The 17,424-nt window shown below is 43.3% G+C and overlaps 1 protein-coding gene across 1 annotated transcript in view; it reads left to right on the forward strand.

Annotated features, from left to right (window-relative positions):
• Positions 1–17,424, forward strand: part of CDH23 (cadherin related 23) — a 1,475,307-nt gene that overhangs the window by 546,062 nt on the left and 911,821 nt on the right. The gene's annotated exons all lie outside the window — the stretch shown is intronic.

Below are 17,424 nucleotides of genomic sequence, written 5' to 3' on the forward strand. Positions count from 1 at the left end.
AAAGGGGGATGGATAAAGTGAGGTTAGGTTGAAAAACGTTTTGTTACTAGTTATTGCACTGGACTATATTGCTATGTTGCTGTTGACAAATATATATAATTGCTTCATTTGTATGCTATGCAAAGTGACACAATAAACATATTTGATTTAACTAGCTGACACCTGTTGAAAATTCAATGGAGGATATGTGAAATTGGAAGTGTTCATCCTACACTCGTCCTTCTTGACCTCAGTACATTCCATCTCACTTCCCCAGACCAATCTTCTCCTTTCCCCAACCTATTTCCAGTATTTTCTCCCCTTAACACATCCAGTCTCTCCTCCTCCTCCCCCGCAGCATCATCCCTATTAACTCCTCTGTGCTCAGGCTATGGGAGTGCCCCCCCCCCCCCCCATACACAACCCAGCTCCAGCACTTGTCCTCCCAGGACTGTGTAACAATTTAAATGGCTGCTGGCAACTGTATAACTAGCTTTGCATATTTGTCCGATAAGGAACAATGAAACTGAGAAGAACAAAAGCAAAGAAAAAAAGAGTAAAAATGACAGAGAAATTTAAATACAGCCAAGTCATAAAGCTGCATCACAATACTGAAAGTCTTCATGGAAGTTTGGCATTATATGTGTCTTTCTGATGCACAAGTTCTGCTTGTCCAATCCAGGTGCTGCTAGGTATTAGCAAGTGCAATTTTGAGATCCCTTTCTGGGATGTAATTTTGATTAGACTGTGTAGTTGACAAATACACAGCTTCTTTGACCATTTAGACTTTAAAGTTATTTTTTAGAGGAAAACTTATCCTGCATGCTTTGTACCTGCTCTTTTCATGGGTGTTATATGCATTTCTTTTCATTTATGTACATTTCCTTTCGATGTTTGACTGGGCTTTAATTAAAAGGCAGCTGAGCAGAGAATGGAGTGATAAAGAGCCCACAAGACTATTTAGTTTGATTTTCTGTCACTCAATACAATGGATTAGGAATACGCAGGCTTGTCAGAGCAGCGGCAAGCAATGGGAAGACTGCATTTATTGCTTCACAAAAGATCTCTTCCCTATTGTTAAGTTAGCATCATTTTTTAGATTATAAAACAGTGGTTCCCAAACCTGGTCTTGGAGGCACCGCCGTCAGTCAGGTTTTTAGGATACACACAATGAATATTCAATGGAGGTGGTGCATGCAAATCTCTCTCATGAATATTCATTGTGGGTATCCTGAAAACCTGACTGACTGGGGTGCCTCCAAGACCAGGCTTGGGAACCACTGGATTATAGTATGACCCAGGGGTAATTCTTTAAAGTGGGCACCAACATTTAGGCACCAAGTACATGCTTAAATGACTAGTATAGCAGGATACACACATACATATATGTGCATATATATATATGCATGTAATTGCCAAAATTCTGACTATGCACAATTATATGAAAAGGTGCCTAAATGCTGTGATGTACAGTTTGAAGGTGGGTGTACACAAAATCTAGGCAAGGTGTGGGTGGGGTATAGAGTTACACATATAGATTATAGAATGCTTTTATTTACCTGTGTTTTAACAATTTAAGCGGTAATTAAATCCTAATAATAATAATAAGCATGAAAATATACAACAGCTCTATGGCTGTTGTAAATGTTCATTTCTAAATTATAGGTGCATATTTCACCTGCTATGCTAGTATTTTATAAAGGAAAGCAGATGCCTTATTTCCTTTATAAAATAGGATCCATTAGGGAGAAGAAATGACAAATGGACATGGAGACCCTGGCAAGACAGCTAAGAAAACGGAGAGGAAATGAGCAGACAATAAAGGTTTATTGATTATGTCCATTTTTGGCATGTACATCTGCCAGAACTGGTTTTAGACATGGCTGGTGCCTGTGAGAAAAACCTCCAGCATTGCAGATATAAATCTCCAGCACTGGGCCCTTTGGTGTCTGTACACACACACTTGGAAAGGGTGAGTATGGGGTGAAGGGATAAAGAAATGTAAGTGAAACTGATTAGCATATTTTGAATTATAAACATGAATTTATTACTACTCCAGATTGCTGCTATCCCAAAACAATTCCATAATGTAAACTAGTGCTTCTCAACTCTGTCCTGGAGATACATTTAGGGGGTCTTTTTCTAAAGGTTAGCTTGAGTTATCTGTAGCAGGTCCCATTTTATTCCTGGAAGCACAGCTAGCCAGTCAGGTTTTCAGGATTACCACAATCAATATGCATCAGATTTGTATATAATAGGTCTCTAATAGATGAAATCTATCTCATGCATATTCATTGTGGTAATCCTGAAAATCTGACTGGCTAGCTGTGCTTCCAGGACAGGGTTTAGAAGAACTGATGTAACTGTAGATGAGAAAAGTGGATCACAACAATACTAAGCGGTACTAATTATCAGAGTTGTCTGCAATGCTTCAACAACTACAAAAACTGAGTTTTGCTAAGGAATTTCACAAACAAAGGGCCCTGTTTACTAAGGTGCGTTAGTGTTTTTAATGCACCTACACTTAGCGTGCGCGTTAGCCATGTAGGCACATATAGGAATATTGTAGGCATATACATGATTAACGCGCGTACATGGTTAATGCACATTAAAGATATTAACGTGCCTATAACGCTGCTTAGTAAACAGGGCCCAAAATGCCATCTGTAGTTCTGTTTTCTGTGAACACCTGCCCCTTGCATCAATCCAGCTCTTATAGCACCTCTTTCTGATACTTCTTCTTCCCCAACTGAAGATCCAATTTCTCCTTCTATCACCCTTCTCCCCTGTAACCTGATATCGTTTACCATCTCCTGTGGTGGCTCCCTCCCAACCTTTTGTAAACCCTTGGCTTGTAGTCTAGTTCCATTGAATTTCATTCATTCCCACCTTGCCAACAATGTCCACACCATGTGTCTCTGTTATTACTGCTTATATAAAGAGTATGAGAATCTGGAGTTAGTTGGCACTGGTCTGTTGATTGGCAGATAGGCAGTCAAATCAGTGCTACTGGTTGGCAAGATAAGAAGGAGGTGGATGCATGAGAAGAAAGAGATGAAAAATTGATTAGAGAAGGGATAGGAAAGGAAATGGATGAGGCAGAAAGGAGTAGAAAGGGAAAAACAGAGTAACATCTGGTGAGCTTTACATACCAATGCCCGTGGTATGGTAAACAAATGCCTAGATCTAAAGGCTGAAATGATAGAAGCCGACTTGGATATAGTGGCGGTCACGGACACATGGTTCATGGAGAACCATGACTGAGATGTAGTTATACCTGGCTGTAATTTATTCAGGAAGGACAGGGTAGGGAAAAAGGGTGGAGGAGTAGCGTTATATGTTAAGGATAATATCCAAGTGACAGAACTGCAGGATGTATGAGGTGAAAGAAGCGCTGTGGGTTAAACTGGTAAGAGGAAAAGGAAAATGTATTTACGTTGGTGTAATATACAGGTTACTTTCACAGTCAGAAGACATAGACAGAGACTTAATAGAAGATATCCATAAGATAGCTAGGAAAGGGGAAGTACTACTGATAGGAGATTTTAATATGCCAGACGTCAATTGGGGCACCCCTGCTGCAGAGTCGACTAGAATCAAAGAGATCTTGGATTCTCTACAGAAAGAATTGTTTCAGCAGTGGGTGACGGAACCAACATGGGATGGAGCTATTCTAGACCTCGTGCTTACAAATGAGGACATTGTTTCTGATGTTAATATGGGAGATCATTTGGCATCTAGTGATCACCGAATATTAGATTGTAAGCTCTTTGAGCAGGGACTGTCTTTCTTCTATGTTTGTGCAGCGCTGCGTATGCCTTGTAGCACTATAGAAATGCTAAATAGTAGTAGTAGTAGTAGTAGTAGTATGGTTCAATATTAAGACAAAAGGGGAGAGGGCTTATTCAAGATTGAAGGTCCTAGATTTTAAGAGAACTAACTTTGCCAAGATGGGGGAATTTCTCAAGGAAGAGTTGGTTGGATGGGAACAGCTGAAGGAAGTACAACAGCAGTGGGAGAAACTGAAAGGAACTGTTTTAAAGGCGACTAACCTTTATATCAGAAAATTACATAAGAGTAAGAGGAAAAGAAGGCCGCTCTGGTTCTCGAACACAGCTGAAAAGGTAAGGGAAAGAAGATTAGCCTTCGCAAGTTACAAGAAGACTCAGAAAGAGGAAGAGAGGCAAAAATACCTGGAAAAGCTGTCAGGAAAGACAAATGGAAGAAAAGATAGCCAATATGGTAAAATTGAGGGACAAGACATTTTCAGATATATAAGTGACAGGAGGAAGTGCCAAAATAGCATTGTGAGGCTCAAAGCTGAGGGGGAGAAATATGAAGAAGCCAATAAGGATAAAGCTGAACTGCTTAGCAATTATTTCTGTTCTGTGTTCATGGATGAAAGGCCAGGGTTAGGACCACAGAAAGCAAATGCTAAGGGGTTAGATGTGTGGTAGACCAGGACCGATTCTCAGAAGACTGTGTTCATGAGGAGCTAGCTAAACTAAAAGTAGACAAAGCGATGGGGCCTGATGGGATACATCTGAGGGTACTGAAGGAACTCAGAGATGTTCTGGTGGCTCTGCTGTCTGACCTCTTCAATGCCTCATTAGAGTCTGGAGTGGTCCAGGAGGACTAGAGAAGGGTGGATGTGGTCCGTCTGCACAAGAGCAGAAGTAAGGAGGAGGTTGGGAATTACAGACTGTCAGTCTGACCTTGATGGTGAGTAAACTAATGGAAACGTTTCTAAAGTGAAGGATCTTGACGTTTCTCAAATCAAATGCACTGCAGGACCCAAGGCAGCATGGCTTCACTAGAGGCAGGTTCAGTCAGATGAATCTGATTGCTTTGACTGGGTGACCAAACAGTAGGATGTGGGAGGGGTGCTAGATGTGTGTACTTGGATTTTAGCAAAGCTTTTGACACGGTTCTGCACAGGTGACTGATAAATAAACTGAATGCCCTTGGTATGGGACCTAAAGTGACTGACTGGGTTTAAAACTGGTTAAATGGGAGGAGACAAAGTGTAGTGGTAAATGGAGCTTGCTTTGAGGAAAAAGATGTTATCAGTGGTATGCTGCAGGGATCGGCCCTCGGGCATTCCTTTTTAACATCTTTGTGAGTGATATTGCGGAAGGGCTGTCTGGTAAGGTTTGTCTCTTTGCAGATGATACCAAACTCTGTAGTAGGGTGGACAACCCAGAGGGTTTGGATGGCATGAGGAAGGATCTAATGAAACTTGAAGAGTGGTACAATATAGGGTGCTTCTGTGTATGGAAGAAGAGCGGGACTTGGGGATGATTGTGTCCAAAGACCTTAAGGTGGCCAAGCAGGTAGAAAAGGCGACAGTCAAAGCCAGAAAGATGCTTGGGTGCATAACGAGAGGAATGACCAGCAGGAAAAAAAAGAGGTGATATTGCCCTTGTATAAGTCTCTGGTGAGACCCCATTTGGAATACTGCATGCAATTCTGGAGGCTGCACCTACAGAAAGATATAAACAGGATGGAGTTGGTCTAGAAGGCGGCTACCAAATTTGTAAATGGTCTATGTCATAAAACATATGGGGACAGACTCATGGACCTCAACATATACACACTGGAAGAGAGGCGGAAGAGAGGGAATATGATATAGACATTTAAATACCTCAGTGATATTAATACACAGGAGGTGAGCCTTTTACAAATGAAGGAAAACTCTAGAATGAGAGGGCATAGGATGAAGTTTAGAGGAAAAATAGGCTTAGGAAGAATCTATCGGAATTTAAGAAAGCGTGGGACAGGCATGTGGGATTTCTTAGGAACAGGAGGAGCTAGTGGTTATTGAGAAAGGGCAAACTGGATGGGTCATTTGGCCTTTATCTGCCGTCATGATTCTATGTTTCTATGAGAGGAAAGGGAAGAAGGAATGAAGTACTGGGTGGGGAAAAAAAGAAAAAAGTTGGAAATAGAAGAAAAATAGGGTGAGAAATGGTCAGGTGGGAGAAATGTTATGAAAGAGGTATGAGGTAAGACGAGAGAGATATGGGAGAAACAACTGAAAAGTAAAAATATTGAAATGTGGAAATAAAATGCCTCATTGTTTCATGGTTTATTTTTTATTTTTAACATGTAAATGTTAACATTTGTAAATAAAATTGAGATTTTTGTGCTTGATATTTAGTATAAAATTGCATATAGATTTTTCTAAATGTAGCATAGAAATTCTTCATAATCCCTTGCTATAGAATCTACCCTTGAGCTGCCACAGGAAATCAAGGGTTTTACTCTGGCCTATACAGTTATTTTTCTATTTATTAGGAATTATTTACCACCTTTTTGAAGGAATTCACTCAAGGCGGTGTACAGTAAGAATAAAACATAAGTTACAATTCAAGTGCCTTCCCACAATTAGTGTCCTCTGAGAAACCCTGCAGTTTCTCCCTCAGGGTGTCATAAAATTGTCCCTGATCTGCATTTGGGGCATATAAGCTTGAGAAAGTCACCAAATGATGACTAAGCATACCTTTTATAAAAATCTATTTCTTCTCTTTTCTCTTTGTATTTGGAGAAATTGGAAAGCCCCCTCTTTTGGCAGCCGCCTTTCTCACTTGGTTGCATGGTCATCTGGGCATTAATGCATTGCGAGCATTAAAACCTACTGTCTGCCATCTTCTGATCACTGAACCTTCTCCTACTTCCCTTTCACATTATCACTGTAACATGGAGGGGCATAATTGAACGGGGACGACCATCTCTAAGGGCACCCATCTCTAAGGACATCCCGGCGAAGGGGCGGGGAAACTGCTATTATCGAAACAAGATGGGTGTCCATATTTCGTTTTGATAATACGGTCGGGGACACCCAAATCTCAACATTTAGGTCGACCTTAGAGATGGTCAACCTAAATGTTGAGATGGTCGTCCCCGGCTTTCGGCCATAATGGAAACCGAGGACGCCCATCTCAAAAACGACCAAATCCAAGGCATTTGGTCATGGGAGGAGCCAGCATTCGTAGTGCACTGGTCCCCCTGAAATGCCAGGACACAAACCGGGCACCATAGGGGGTATTGCAGTGGGCTTCACAAATTGCTCCTAGGTGCATAGCTCCCTTACCTTCAGTGCTGAGCCCCCCAACCCCCCCCCAACCCCACTACCCACAACTGTACACCACTACTATAGCCCTAAGGGGTGAAGGGGGCACCTAGATATGGGTACAGTGGGTTTCAGGTGGGTTTTGAAGGGCTCCCATTTACCAGCACAAGTGTAACAGGTAAGGGGGGGATGGGCCTGGGTCCGCCTGCCTGAAGTGTACTGCACCCACTAAAACTGCTCCAGGGACCTGCATACTGCTGTCATGGAGCTGGGTATGACATTTGAGGCTGGCATAGAGGCTGGCAAAAAAAATTTAAACATTTTTTTTTTAGGGTGGGAGGGGGTTGGTGACCACTGGGGGAGTAAGAAGAGGTCATCCCTGATTCCCTCCAGTGGTCATCTGGTCAGTTTGGGCACCTTTTTGAGGCTTGGTCATGAAAAAAAATGGACCAAGTAAAGTCGACCAAATGCTCGTCAGGGACGCCCTTCTTTTTTCCATTATCGGCCGAGGACGTTCATCTTTTAATCACGCCCCAGTCCCGCCTTCGGTACACTTCCGACATGCTTCCGTGAACTTTGGTCATCCCCGCGACGGACCGCAGCTGAGGATGCCCAAAATTGGCTTTCAATTATGCTGATTTGGACAACCCTGAGAGAAGGATGCCCATCTCCCGATTTGTGTCGGAAGATGGGCGCCCTTCTCTTTCAAAAATGCCCTGATAGTAACATAGTAAATGACGGCAGATAAAGACCTGAACGGTCTATTCAATCTGCCCAACAGTCATACGCTTTATGAATTCATGATTAAATCAACAATGGATGTGATGTAAAATACTTCATCATGGTCTTTCTTTGTCATTTCTGGGACATAGACCATAGAAGTCCTCCTAGCCCAGTCCTTATGTTTTTTTATTTTTTTGTTATATTTGTACCCTGTGTTTTCCCACTCATGGCAGGCTCAATGCAGCTTACATGGGGCAATGGAGAGTTAAGTGACTTGCCCGGAATCACAAGGAGTTGTCTGTGCCTGAAGTGGGAATTGAACTCACTTCCTCAGGAGCAAAGTCCACCACCCTAACCACTAGGCCACTCCTCCACTCCAACTACTAGAGTTGCTGTTGAAGCCCATTCCAGCCCATCCTAAACCAGATTGCCATATACGGGACACAGACTGTACAAGTCTGCCCGGCACCAGCCCTAGTTCTTCACAGCCTGAGTCACCCTCTAAGCATCACTTGACACAGCCATACACATGCAACCATTTAAGTTTAGGGTTTTTTTAATACCATCCATTTTATAATTAGAGAGCCTTTGTGTTCATCCCATGCAGTTTTGAATTCCATCACTGTTTTTGTCCCTACCACCTCTCTCGGGAGGGCATTCCAGACTTCGACCACCTATTCTGTGAAAAAGAATTTCCTGACGCTACTCCTAAGTCTACCACCTCACAACCTCGATTCATGTCCTCTAGTTTTATGTTTCCCCTTCTCTGGAAAAGATGTGTTTCTATATTAATACTTTTCAAGTATTTAAATATCTGTATCATATCTCCCTTGTCCCTTTCTATAATTTACTTATATTTACTAATAATGTCATCTGCTCATTCTATTCTAGCCCAAAAAAGGGATTATCAGCTTCTGAAGCTAGTCAAGAAATGTGTTAAATTAATCCAATGAATATGTTTTTTCTTTGTTATCCTTTATTTCCATGTATTTAAGTAAACAAATATAGCAAGCATCCTACTTTATCCAAAGGGGTATATAGAGAGAGTATGCATTCATTAGAGCTGATTTTTAACAAGGTGCATGGTCGAAAAAGCAAACGAGGCAGAAATAGGGGAAAGTGGGATAGAGTGGTCTTTCTGTAACTCAGCGTAAAGCAGGGCCTGTCACCAGCCAGCATGCAGCCCTATGATTAGTTCTCTCTTATCTATGCATTAGGATAGGAAGGGGACATATAAGAGGGGGTTTCAGCCGTGTCGTCTGCTCTCAGCTGTCACGCTCAACCAGGTTTTGCCATTAGCGTCCCTTCGTGCATTTAATTGGTCCCTTCCTATAACAGTTTGGAGGCTTTCCTAAGAGAAAATTGAAAATCCATTTTTGGTTTGATATTGAGACTTTTTTTTAAATTCTATCCTTGATATTGGAATATGCTTCCCTGGGTTACATTTTGACAAAAGGCTTGAGATTGGACATAAGAACATAAGAATAGCCATACTGGGTCAGACCAATAGTCCATCTAGCCCAGTATCCTGCTTCCAACAGTGGCCAATCCAGGTCACAAGTACCTGGCAGAAACCCAGTTAGTAGCAACAATCCATGTTAAAAATCCCGAGGCAAGCAGTGGCTTCCCCTATGTCCATCTCAATAACTTTTCCTCCATGAACTTGTCCAAACCTTTTTTAAACCCAGCAGCAAGTTCCAGAGCTGAAATATTTTTTTTTAGTGAAAAAATATTTCCTCCTATTTGTTTTAAAAGTATTTCCATGAAATTTAATTGAGTGCCCCTAGTCTTTGTACTTTTTGAAAGAGTGAAAAATTGATTCTACCCATTCTACACCACTCAGGATTTTATAGACCTCAATCAGATCCCCTCTCAGCCATCTCTTTTCCAAGCTGAAAGCCCTAACCTCTTTAGCCTTTCCTCATCTGGGAGGAGTTCCATCCCCTTTATCATTTTGAACCTTTTCTAATTCCGCTATATCTTTTTTGAGATACCTTGACCAGAATTGAACACAATACTCAAGGTGAGGTCACACCATGGAGCGATACAGAGGCATTATAATGTTTTTGGTCTTAATTTGTATCCCTTTCCTAATAATTCCTAGCATCCTGTTTGCGTTTTTTGGCCACCATCACACACTAGGCAGAAGATTTCATTTATTGTCTTCAAGGACGCCTAGACCTTTTTCTTGACTCCTAAGGTTAACCCTAGCATCAGGTAATTATGATTCGGATTATTCTTCCCAATGTCCATCACTTTGCATTTGTCCACATTAAATTTCATCTGCCATTTGGATGCCCAGTCTTCCAGTTTTCTAAGGTTTTCCTGTAATTTTTCACAATCCGCATGTGTTTTGACAACTTTGAATAGTTTTCTGTCATCTGTAAATTTAATCACCTAACGTCATGAAAATATTTATTCATAAGAACATAAGAATAGCCATTCTAAGTCAGAGCAATAGTCTATCTAGCCCAGTATCCTGCTTTCAACAGTGGCCAAGCCAGGTCACAAATACCTGGCAGCAGTGGCATTTCTAGCTTGTTCACCACCTGGGGCAGGGTCACCACTGCGCCCCTCCCCCCCTCTGACGCATCACAACTCCCCCAAGGTGCATCACACCCCTCCGCTGAAGCGCATCACCTGACCTTTCCTCCCAGCAAGAGGATGCGCGGAGCAAGCTTGCAGCTTTCTACTCTGCCAGTCCCCTGGCCCAGAACAGGAAGTAATGTTAGAGGGGGCCAGGGGACTGGCAGAACTGAAAGCCGCGTGCCTTCTCTGCATACCCCCTTACTGCCTGCACCTGGGGCAGATCGTCCCCACCGCCCCACCATTGATATGCTACTGCCTAGCAAAAACCCAAATAGTATCAACATTCTATGCTACCAATCCTTCCCACATGTCTATCTCAATAGCAGATTATGGACTTCCTCCAGGAACTTCTCCAAAACTTTTTTAAACCCAGATATGCTAACCATATCCTCTGGCAATGAGTTCCAGAGCTTAACTATTCGTTGAGTGAAAAAAATATGTTCTCATCTGTTTTAAAAGTATTTCCATGTAATTTCATTGCGCATCCCCTAGTCTTTGTAGTTTTTGATAGAGTAAAAAATCAATTCACTTTTACTCATTCAACACCACTCAGGATTTTGTAGACCTAAATCTTATCTCCCCTCAGCCATCTCTTTTCCAAGCTGAAGACCCCTAACCTCTTTAGCTTTTCCTCATTCAAGAGAAGCGCCATCCCCTTTATTATTTTGGTCGCTCTTCTTTGAACCTTTTCTAATTCCGCTATCAGGCTTATTTTTGAAAGAGAAGGATGCCCATCTTTCGACACAAATCGGGAGATGGGTGTCCTTCTCCCAGGGTCGCCCACATCGGCATAATCGAAAGCCAATATTGGGCGTCCCCAACTGCTTTCCGTCGCAGGGACAACCAAAGTTCCTGGGGGCATGTCGGAGGCATAGCAAAGGTGGGACTAGGACATGCCTAACACAAGGGCGTCCTCGACCAATAATGGAAAAAAGAAGGGCGTGACTTTACTTGGTCCATTTTCTTTTACGACCAAGCCTCAAAAAGGTGCCCAAACTGACCAGATGACCACCGGAGGGAATCGGGGATGACCTCCTATTACTCCCCCAGTGGTCACTAACCACCTCCCACAAAAAAAAAAAAACTTTTAAAATATTTTTTGCCAGCCTCTATGCCAGCCTCAGGTATCACACCCAGCTCCATGACAGCAGTATGAAGGTCCCTGGAGCAGTTTTAGTGGGTGCAGTGCACTTCAGGCGGGCGGACCCAGGCCCACCCCCCCCCCCCCCACCTGTTACACTTGTGGTGGTAAATGTGAGCCCTTCAAAACCCACCAGAAACCCACTGTACCCACATGTAGGTGCCCCCCTTCACCCCTTAGGGCTATGGTAGTGGTGTAAAGTTGTGGGAAGTGGGTTTTGGGGGGGGGGTGTTGAGGGGCTCAGCACACATGGTAAGGGAGCTATGCACCTGGGAGCAATTTGTGAAGTTCACTGCAGTGACCCCTAGGGTGCCCAGTTGGTGTCCTGGCATGTTCAGTGCTGCGTGCGTCTGGTAGCGCTATACAAATGCTAATAATAATAATAATGTCAGGAGGACCAGTGCACTACGAATGCTGGCTCCTCCCACGACCAAATGGCTTGGATTTGGTCGTTTCTGAGATGAGCATCCTCGGTTTCCATTATGGTCGAAAATCGGGGACGACCATCTCTAAGGTTGACCTAAATTTCATGATTTGGGCGTCCCCGGCCGTATTATCGAAAAGAAAGATGGACGCCCATCTTATTTTAATAATATGGGTTTCCCCGTCCCTTCGCCGGTCGTCCAGTGAGGACGTCCCCAGGAAAACTTGGCACCCCTTTCGATTATGCCCCTCTATATCTTTTTTGAGATATGATGACCAGAACTGAACGCAGTACTCAAAGTAAGGTCGCACCGTGGATTGATACAGGGGCATTATAGCTGAAAGTTTTCCTTTGTTATCCTGTTTATTTCCTCTGGGGTTGATATTCAGTGTGATTTAAATGGAAAGGAGATGCTCCTGCCCACTTGAATCATGCTTAGCATCTCTGCCGTTGATATTCAGCAGTACTTAACCATGCAGTGTTGCTAAGTATTGGCGCTGACTGCCCTGGCATTGTCCAGTTAGCGCTGAGATGGTCCATGGGCAAAGTCAGGGAGGATCTGGTAGTGCCAACGTAGCTAAGCAGGCAAATAGGACCACACATAAGGCTGTCCTATCATTGCCTACTTAGTTATGCAGGTACTGCCACTGAATATTGGGTGGCACTTGCATAGCATTCAGGTCTGTGGATGACCCCGGATACAGCGGCGTACTGAGGGTGGGGTGTTGGGGGCGGTCTGTGCTGGGTGCACACTGCAGAGGGGTGCAGGGAGCAGGTCCCTGCTCCCTCTGCTGTTACTTTCTGTTTCAGGGCAGAGGGAGCAGGGAACCGGCGGAGCCAACAGCTGCAAGGCTGCTCCCAGTACCCCAGCATGTAAGAAGAATGCATCCGGGGGGGGGGGGCTTGGAGGTGATGTACTAGGGGATGACGATGCTGCCCCCGGGGGGGGAGGTCGCAATGCACCAGTGGGGGAATGGATGACGCTGCACCTTGGGGGGGGTTCGCAGCTGCGATCCGCCCCAGGTGGCAGGCAACCAAGGAACACCACTGCCTGGATATTCAGTTCTGGTGCACAGGCATGGCTCGGCATTGAATACCTAGGCTTAACTCTGACTACAGCAGTCAGCGGCTTTAAAACCACTGACTGCATGGGCTGTATATCGACTAATTGGTGTTCTTGTTGCACATTTTCATGAACACTTATATTCATCTGCATGTTAGGTGCAATCAAGAAGGTTTAATTGACAGGAGATGGCAGGGGCCTGCTTGGCTCATTATGTGGCCTGAAGCTAGTAGGCGGAGCTTGCCACTATACAAAGTCATATATTTTGAATGTATTAAGATAGTGACTGCTGCATAGGGATGCAATTAAACCTCTTTGGGCATAGACAGCTACATAGATAGCATGATGCCGTCTCCTGTCAATCAAATGTCCTAGGGTGCAACAAAGCCTTTTCCCATTGTTTCTTTTTTTAAATGAGTAAATTGCATTCTGGGATGGTATTCTCTTTCCCAAAAAGAACAGAACTAGAAATCCCTAATGCAGTTGGATATGAATACTCCGTTCCGGTGTCACATACATGTACATATACCTATGCTTATAGCTTACTCTCCTGTCCCTGATTACATGCAGCTGACTGATAATCTCACACTAAGCAGACTTGATCCAGTTGTGTTTGAAATCCCTAGCAGAGAAATGTTGTTTTTCAAGCGTTGTCATTGGAAATAGCATCAGTTAAGCACCACACACCAGATATTTAGAAAAGAAGTCTATCCCACAGCGTGCTTTGCTTAAAGCAAAAGTTGTATTGAATAGGTTATTGCATCATTTAACACTTTGAGGCTGTTGTACAAAGTTGTGATATTTTACAGCATTAACATACTTTCTGCCCCATTTAAGACAGAGTATAGAAATTGGAACTGAGATATCCAGGTTGGAGTGTGTACATTTCCAGTAATATTTAGCAAAAGCAGGGAGGTAGCGTGATCAACAAGACACTTCCAAAAAATTGAGACAAAAAGTATAAAAATGTTCTTTATTGGTAGATAAGACTCGACATGGCACCATGTTTTGTCAAACAATGCCTGCCTCAGGAGTCTGGAGAATAAAATCAATTCAGATCAAATACAGATACATAAACATATGTGTACATAAATACAAAAGTGTAACATATAAGATTTATATATAGATATATATAGATATAGATATATATAAAATCGATACAAACAAATATACATGGAGTGATAGCATACAGCCATCCTAAATAACATGTGATATATTAAATACAAACATATCATTATGAGCAAATATCACATAATGCTGACCTGTATGTGATGATCACTTGCAGGAGAAATTGAAAAGTGAACAAGCCAAATCAAGCCTAGAATGAGTAGGCATGCAGAAAACATAAGTAAACATGAAAAACTCAATGAAAAGGGTACAAATCTACTATAATAAAACTCACCCTCAACGTTCTGAAGACACTGACGTCACTGCAGCCACTCAGACACCAGTTCGTAAGTTCATGGTGGTAAAGCCACAACACTCACCATGTCTCCATGCCCCGCCCTCGCGTCAGACGTGATGACGTTGAGGGTGGAACAATTACAAAACAACGAAAATGAACGAACAGGGAGGAGTAGGGCTCCCCTTCCAATGAATCGCTGCAGACTGCCTAACAAACAAAAGCGGCCGAGGACGTGCCCAACCGAAGCCATCTCTGCCCATGTCTCCTAGCCCCGCCCTCACGTCAAACGTTATGACGTCGAGGGCAGAGACATGGCCAGAGATAGATGGCTTCAATCGACGAACCCCACAGTGACCACCGACTAAAAACGTGCCAGCTTACCTCCAAACAACCCTCCACATATGGTCCCGCCACAATCGCGGTCGTTGTTCGACAAAGTGGTGAGTTAAAGGGGAGTGGGAGAGGAGAGGGAGGACGGCCTCGAACTTGAAGGGGATGAAAGGAGGGCGTGGGACTCGGAGGACAGAGAGGGAGACAGCAACGGAGGGAGGGGGGAACCCTTGCTAGCGCCCGTTTCATTTCAGGCAGAAACGGGCCTTTTTTACTAGTAGATAAATAAAGATGAAGGAGTGGTGAATAAGAAGTATTAAAAAGGGGAACTTCAGAAATATGTTCTCAATCAGAGGGAGCTATTGGAGTGATAAAATATATATACTGGAGAACAAGGTCTAAGAGGTGTACAAGATATACTGCAGAAAGTACATACCTTTAAAGATGCTGGTGAATGGTGAACATACTACTACTACTACTACTACTTATCATTTCTATAGCGCCACAAGGCATACAGGATACAATGCAAGAGCTGGAAGCTGTGGAGAAAAGAATATGGAGGTTGGGGAAAGCGGACAATTGAAAGGTCATGATGGATGTGAAAGATGGAGACAGAGTGAAGAAGGCGAGTGCATGTACATAACTATTGGCACTCATCTTACGGTGAAGTAAAAACAAAGAGGGTGTGCAGGAGTGAGCTGGGTATTAGAACGCTAAGGTGGTATATAGAAAAGAGCTGGAAAGCTGTAGAAGTGCTGAATGTAAATTGAGGAATAAAGCGCTATGTATACAGGGGGTCGAACAGTTGCAGAAGAGCTGATATAAAGTGCTGAGTGAAGCCAAGCACTGAATAAAAGGATGCTATATGGTGACATGCAGAGGAATTAAGGGAAAAAAACCAAGGGTGTATGCAAACAGAAACTCACCGGGTGCAGAAAGAAAAGCAGGAGTAGAGCTAGTAGGAAAAACGGCAATATGCGTAAGTACATAAGAAGACTGGTGAATGGTGAGCATACATTTGTCCTTTAGATTGTAAGCTCCTTGAGCAGGGACTGTCCTTCTATGTTAAATTGTACAGCGCTGCGTAACCCTAGTAGCGCTTTAGAAATGTCAAGTAGTAGTAGTAGTAAGTAGTAGTAGTAGTAGTAGGATAAGATTTCAGGAGCTAGAAAGATAACAAATGGGAAGCCATGATGGATATAAAAGATGTAGACAGAGTAAGGAAGGCAGGTGCATATGTGTAACTAGTGCACTGAATCTACTGTGAGGTAAAAACAAGGAGAATGGACGGGACAGTATACAAGGTAAAGCCGAAAAGCTGGGGAGTGGAGTGCTAAAATAATATATAGAGAGAGAAAGCCAAAAAGCTGCAGGAGTGTGAAATGCAGAGTAAAGTGCTGTATATACTGAGAGTTGAATAGTTGCAGAAGTGTTAATATAAAGTGATGAGAGAAGTAGAGCGCTGAATAAATTTATAATATGTAGTGACATACAGAGCCCAAGTTGGAAAATTCTGCCCTGCAGGGAGGAGTGAAAGGAATACCCATAAGGCTAGGGGACTGCGGAAATGACCAATAGAATCAGATCATGCAACTTGGGCTGAAGCCTGAACCTGGCAAGTCTCCCAGTAACTTGAGGGAATGGGAGAATTAGCGCATGGCCATTACTAGTGAAAATAGAAAAAAATTGGCCATTTTACCCCTGCAGTAAAAATGCCTTAGTGCGTGGGAATGACCTGTATAACAACGTGCCAAGGCCACATTTTACCACAGTTTGGTAAAAGGGCCCCATAGTCTTACAGTTTCATAAGCTAGAAGGTACAAGAGCTGTTTGTGGCATGTGGCATGTCCTTGTTCACAAACAACCTCCTTCAAAGTATAGGATGGAAAGAATGAATAGCAGTGGCATACCCATGGGGAAACGTTTGGGGCCTGGGCCCCCCAATGTCTGCTGGTTTGGCTTGTGGGGGTCTCCAAAGCCAGCAGAAGCCTTCCTCTAGTGCCGCCATGCTGCCTGCCCTAATCCCCCCCCCCCCCCCCACACACACACTCATGCTCGGTTTTAGTGAAATTGAGCATTTACCCAGCTCGCACATGCTCAATTTCTCTAAAACTGAGAATGCATGCGGGAAGGGAAGGGAGCAAGACAGGCAGTGTGGCAGCAAACATTGCTGAAAGAAGGATTCTGCTGATGGGGCATGGGGACCCTCAACACCCCAGGTATGTGTGGTTGCAGCGGGGGCGGAGAGCAGTGCAGAGGTGGGACAAAATATCCCCTCCACACACTTTGGGCTCAGCTGCCCCCCCCCCCCACCCCCACACACACACAAAAATTGAGGTCTGGCTCTGCGCCTAGTCAATAGACTGCAAATGTAATGTAGTGACAAGACCACTAAATATTACAGCCTCTGGAATAATACAAAATGGAAACAAAATATATAAAAACACAGGCTAGCACAGTTTTCCTTGGCTTTTGTAGTGAACATATTTTTTAATGAGTCCCCACAGGAGATACTTGCATGTCAGTAGGAAACAATGAACGGAAATCTGAAAAATATAAGATATTTCAATAAAAATTAATTGGCAAAAATCAAGCATGTATGTGAAATTAACATGATTGAGGTAGGTTTTATAATGAGAATGCATGAAAGAATATTAGCTATAAGGGTGGAAGATAAAATAGCTTACTTTTAAGTCCT

Source organism: Microcaecilia unicolor, chromosome 5, assembly GCF_901765095.1.
Source record: "Microcaecilia unicolor chromosome 5, aMicUni1.1, whole genome shotgun sequence".
Taxonomy (NCBI): Eukaryota; Metazoa; Chordata; class Amphibia; order Gymnophiona; family Siphonopidae; genus Microcaecilia; species Microcaecilia unicolor.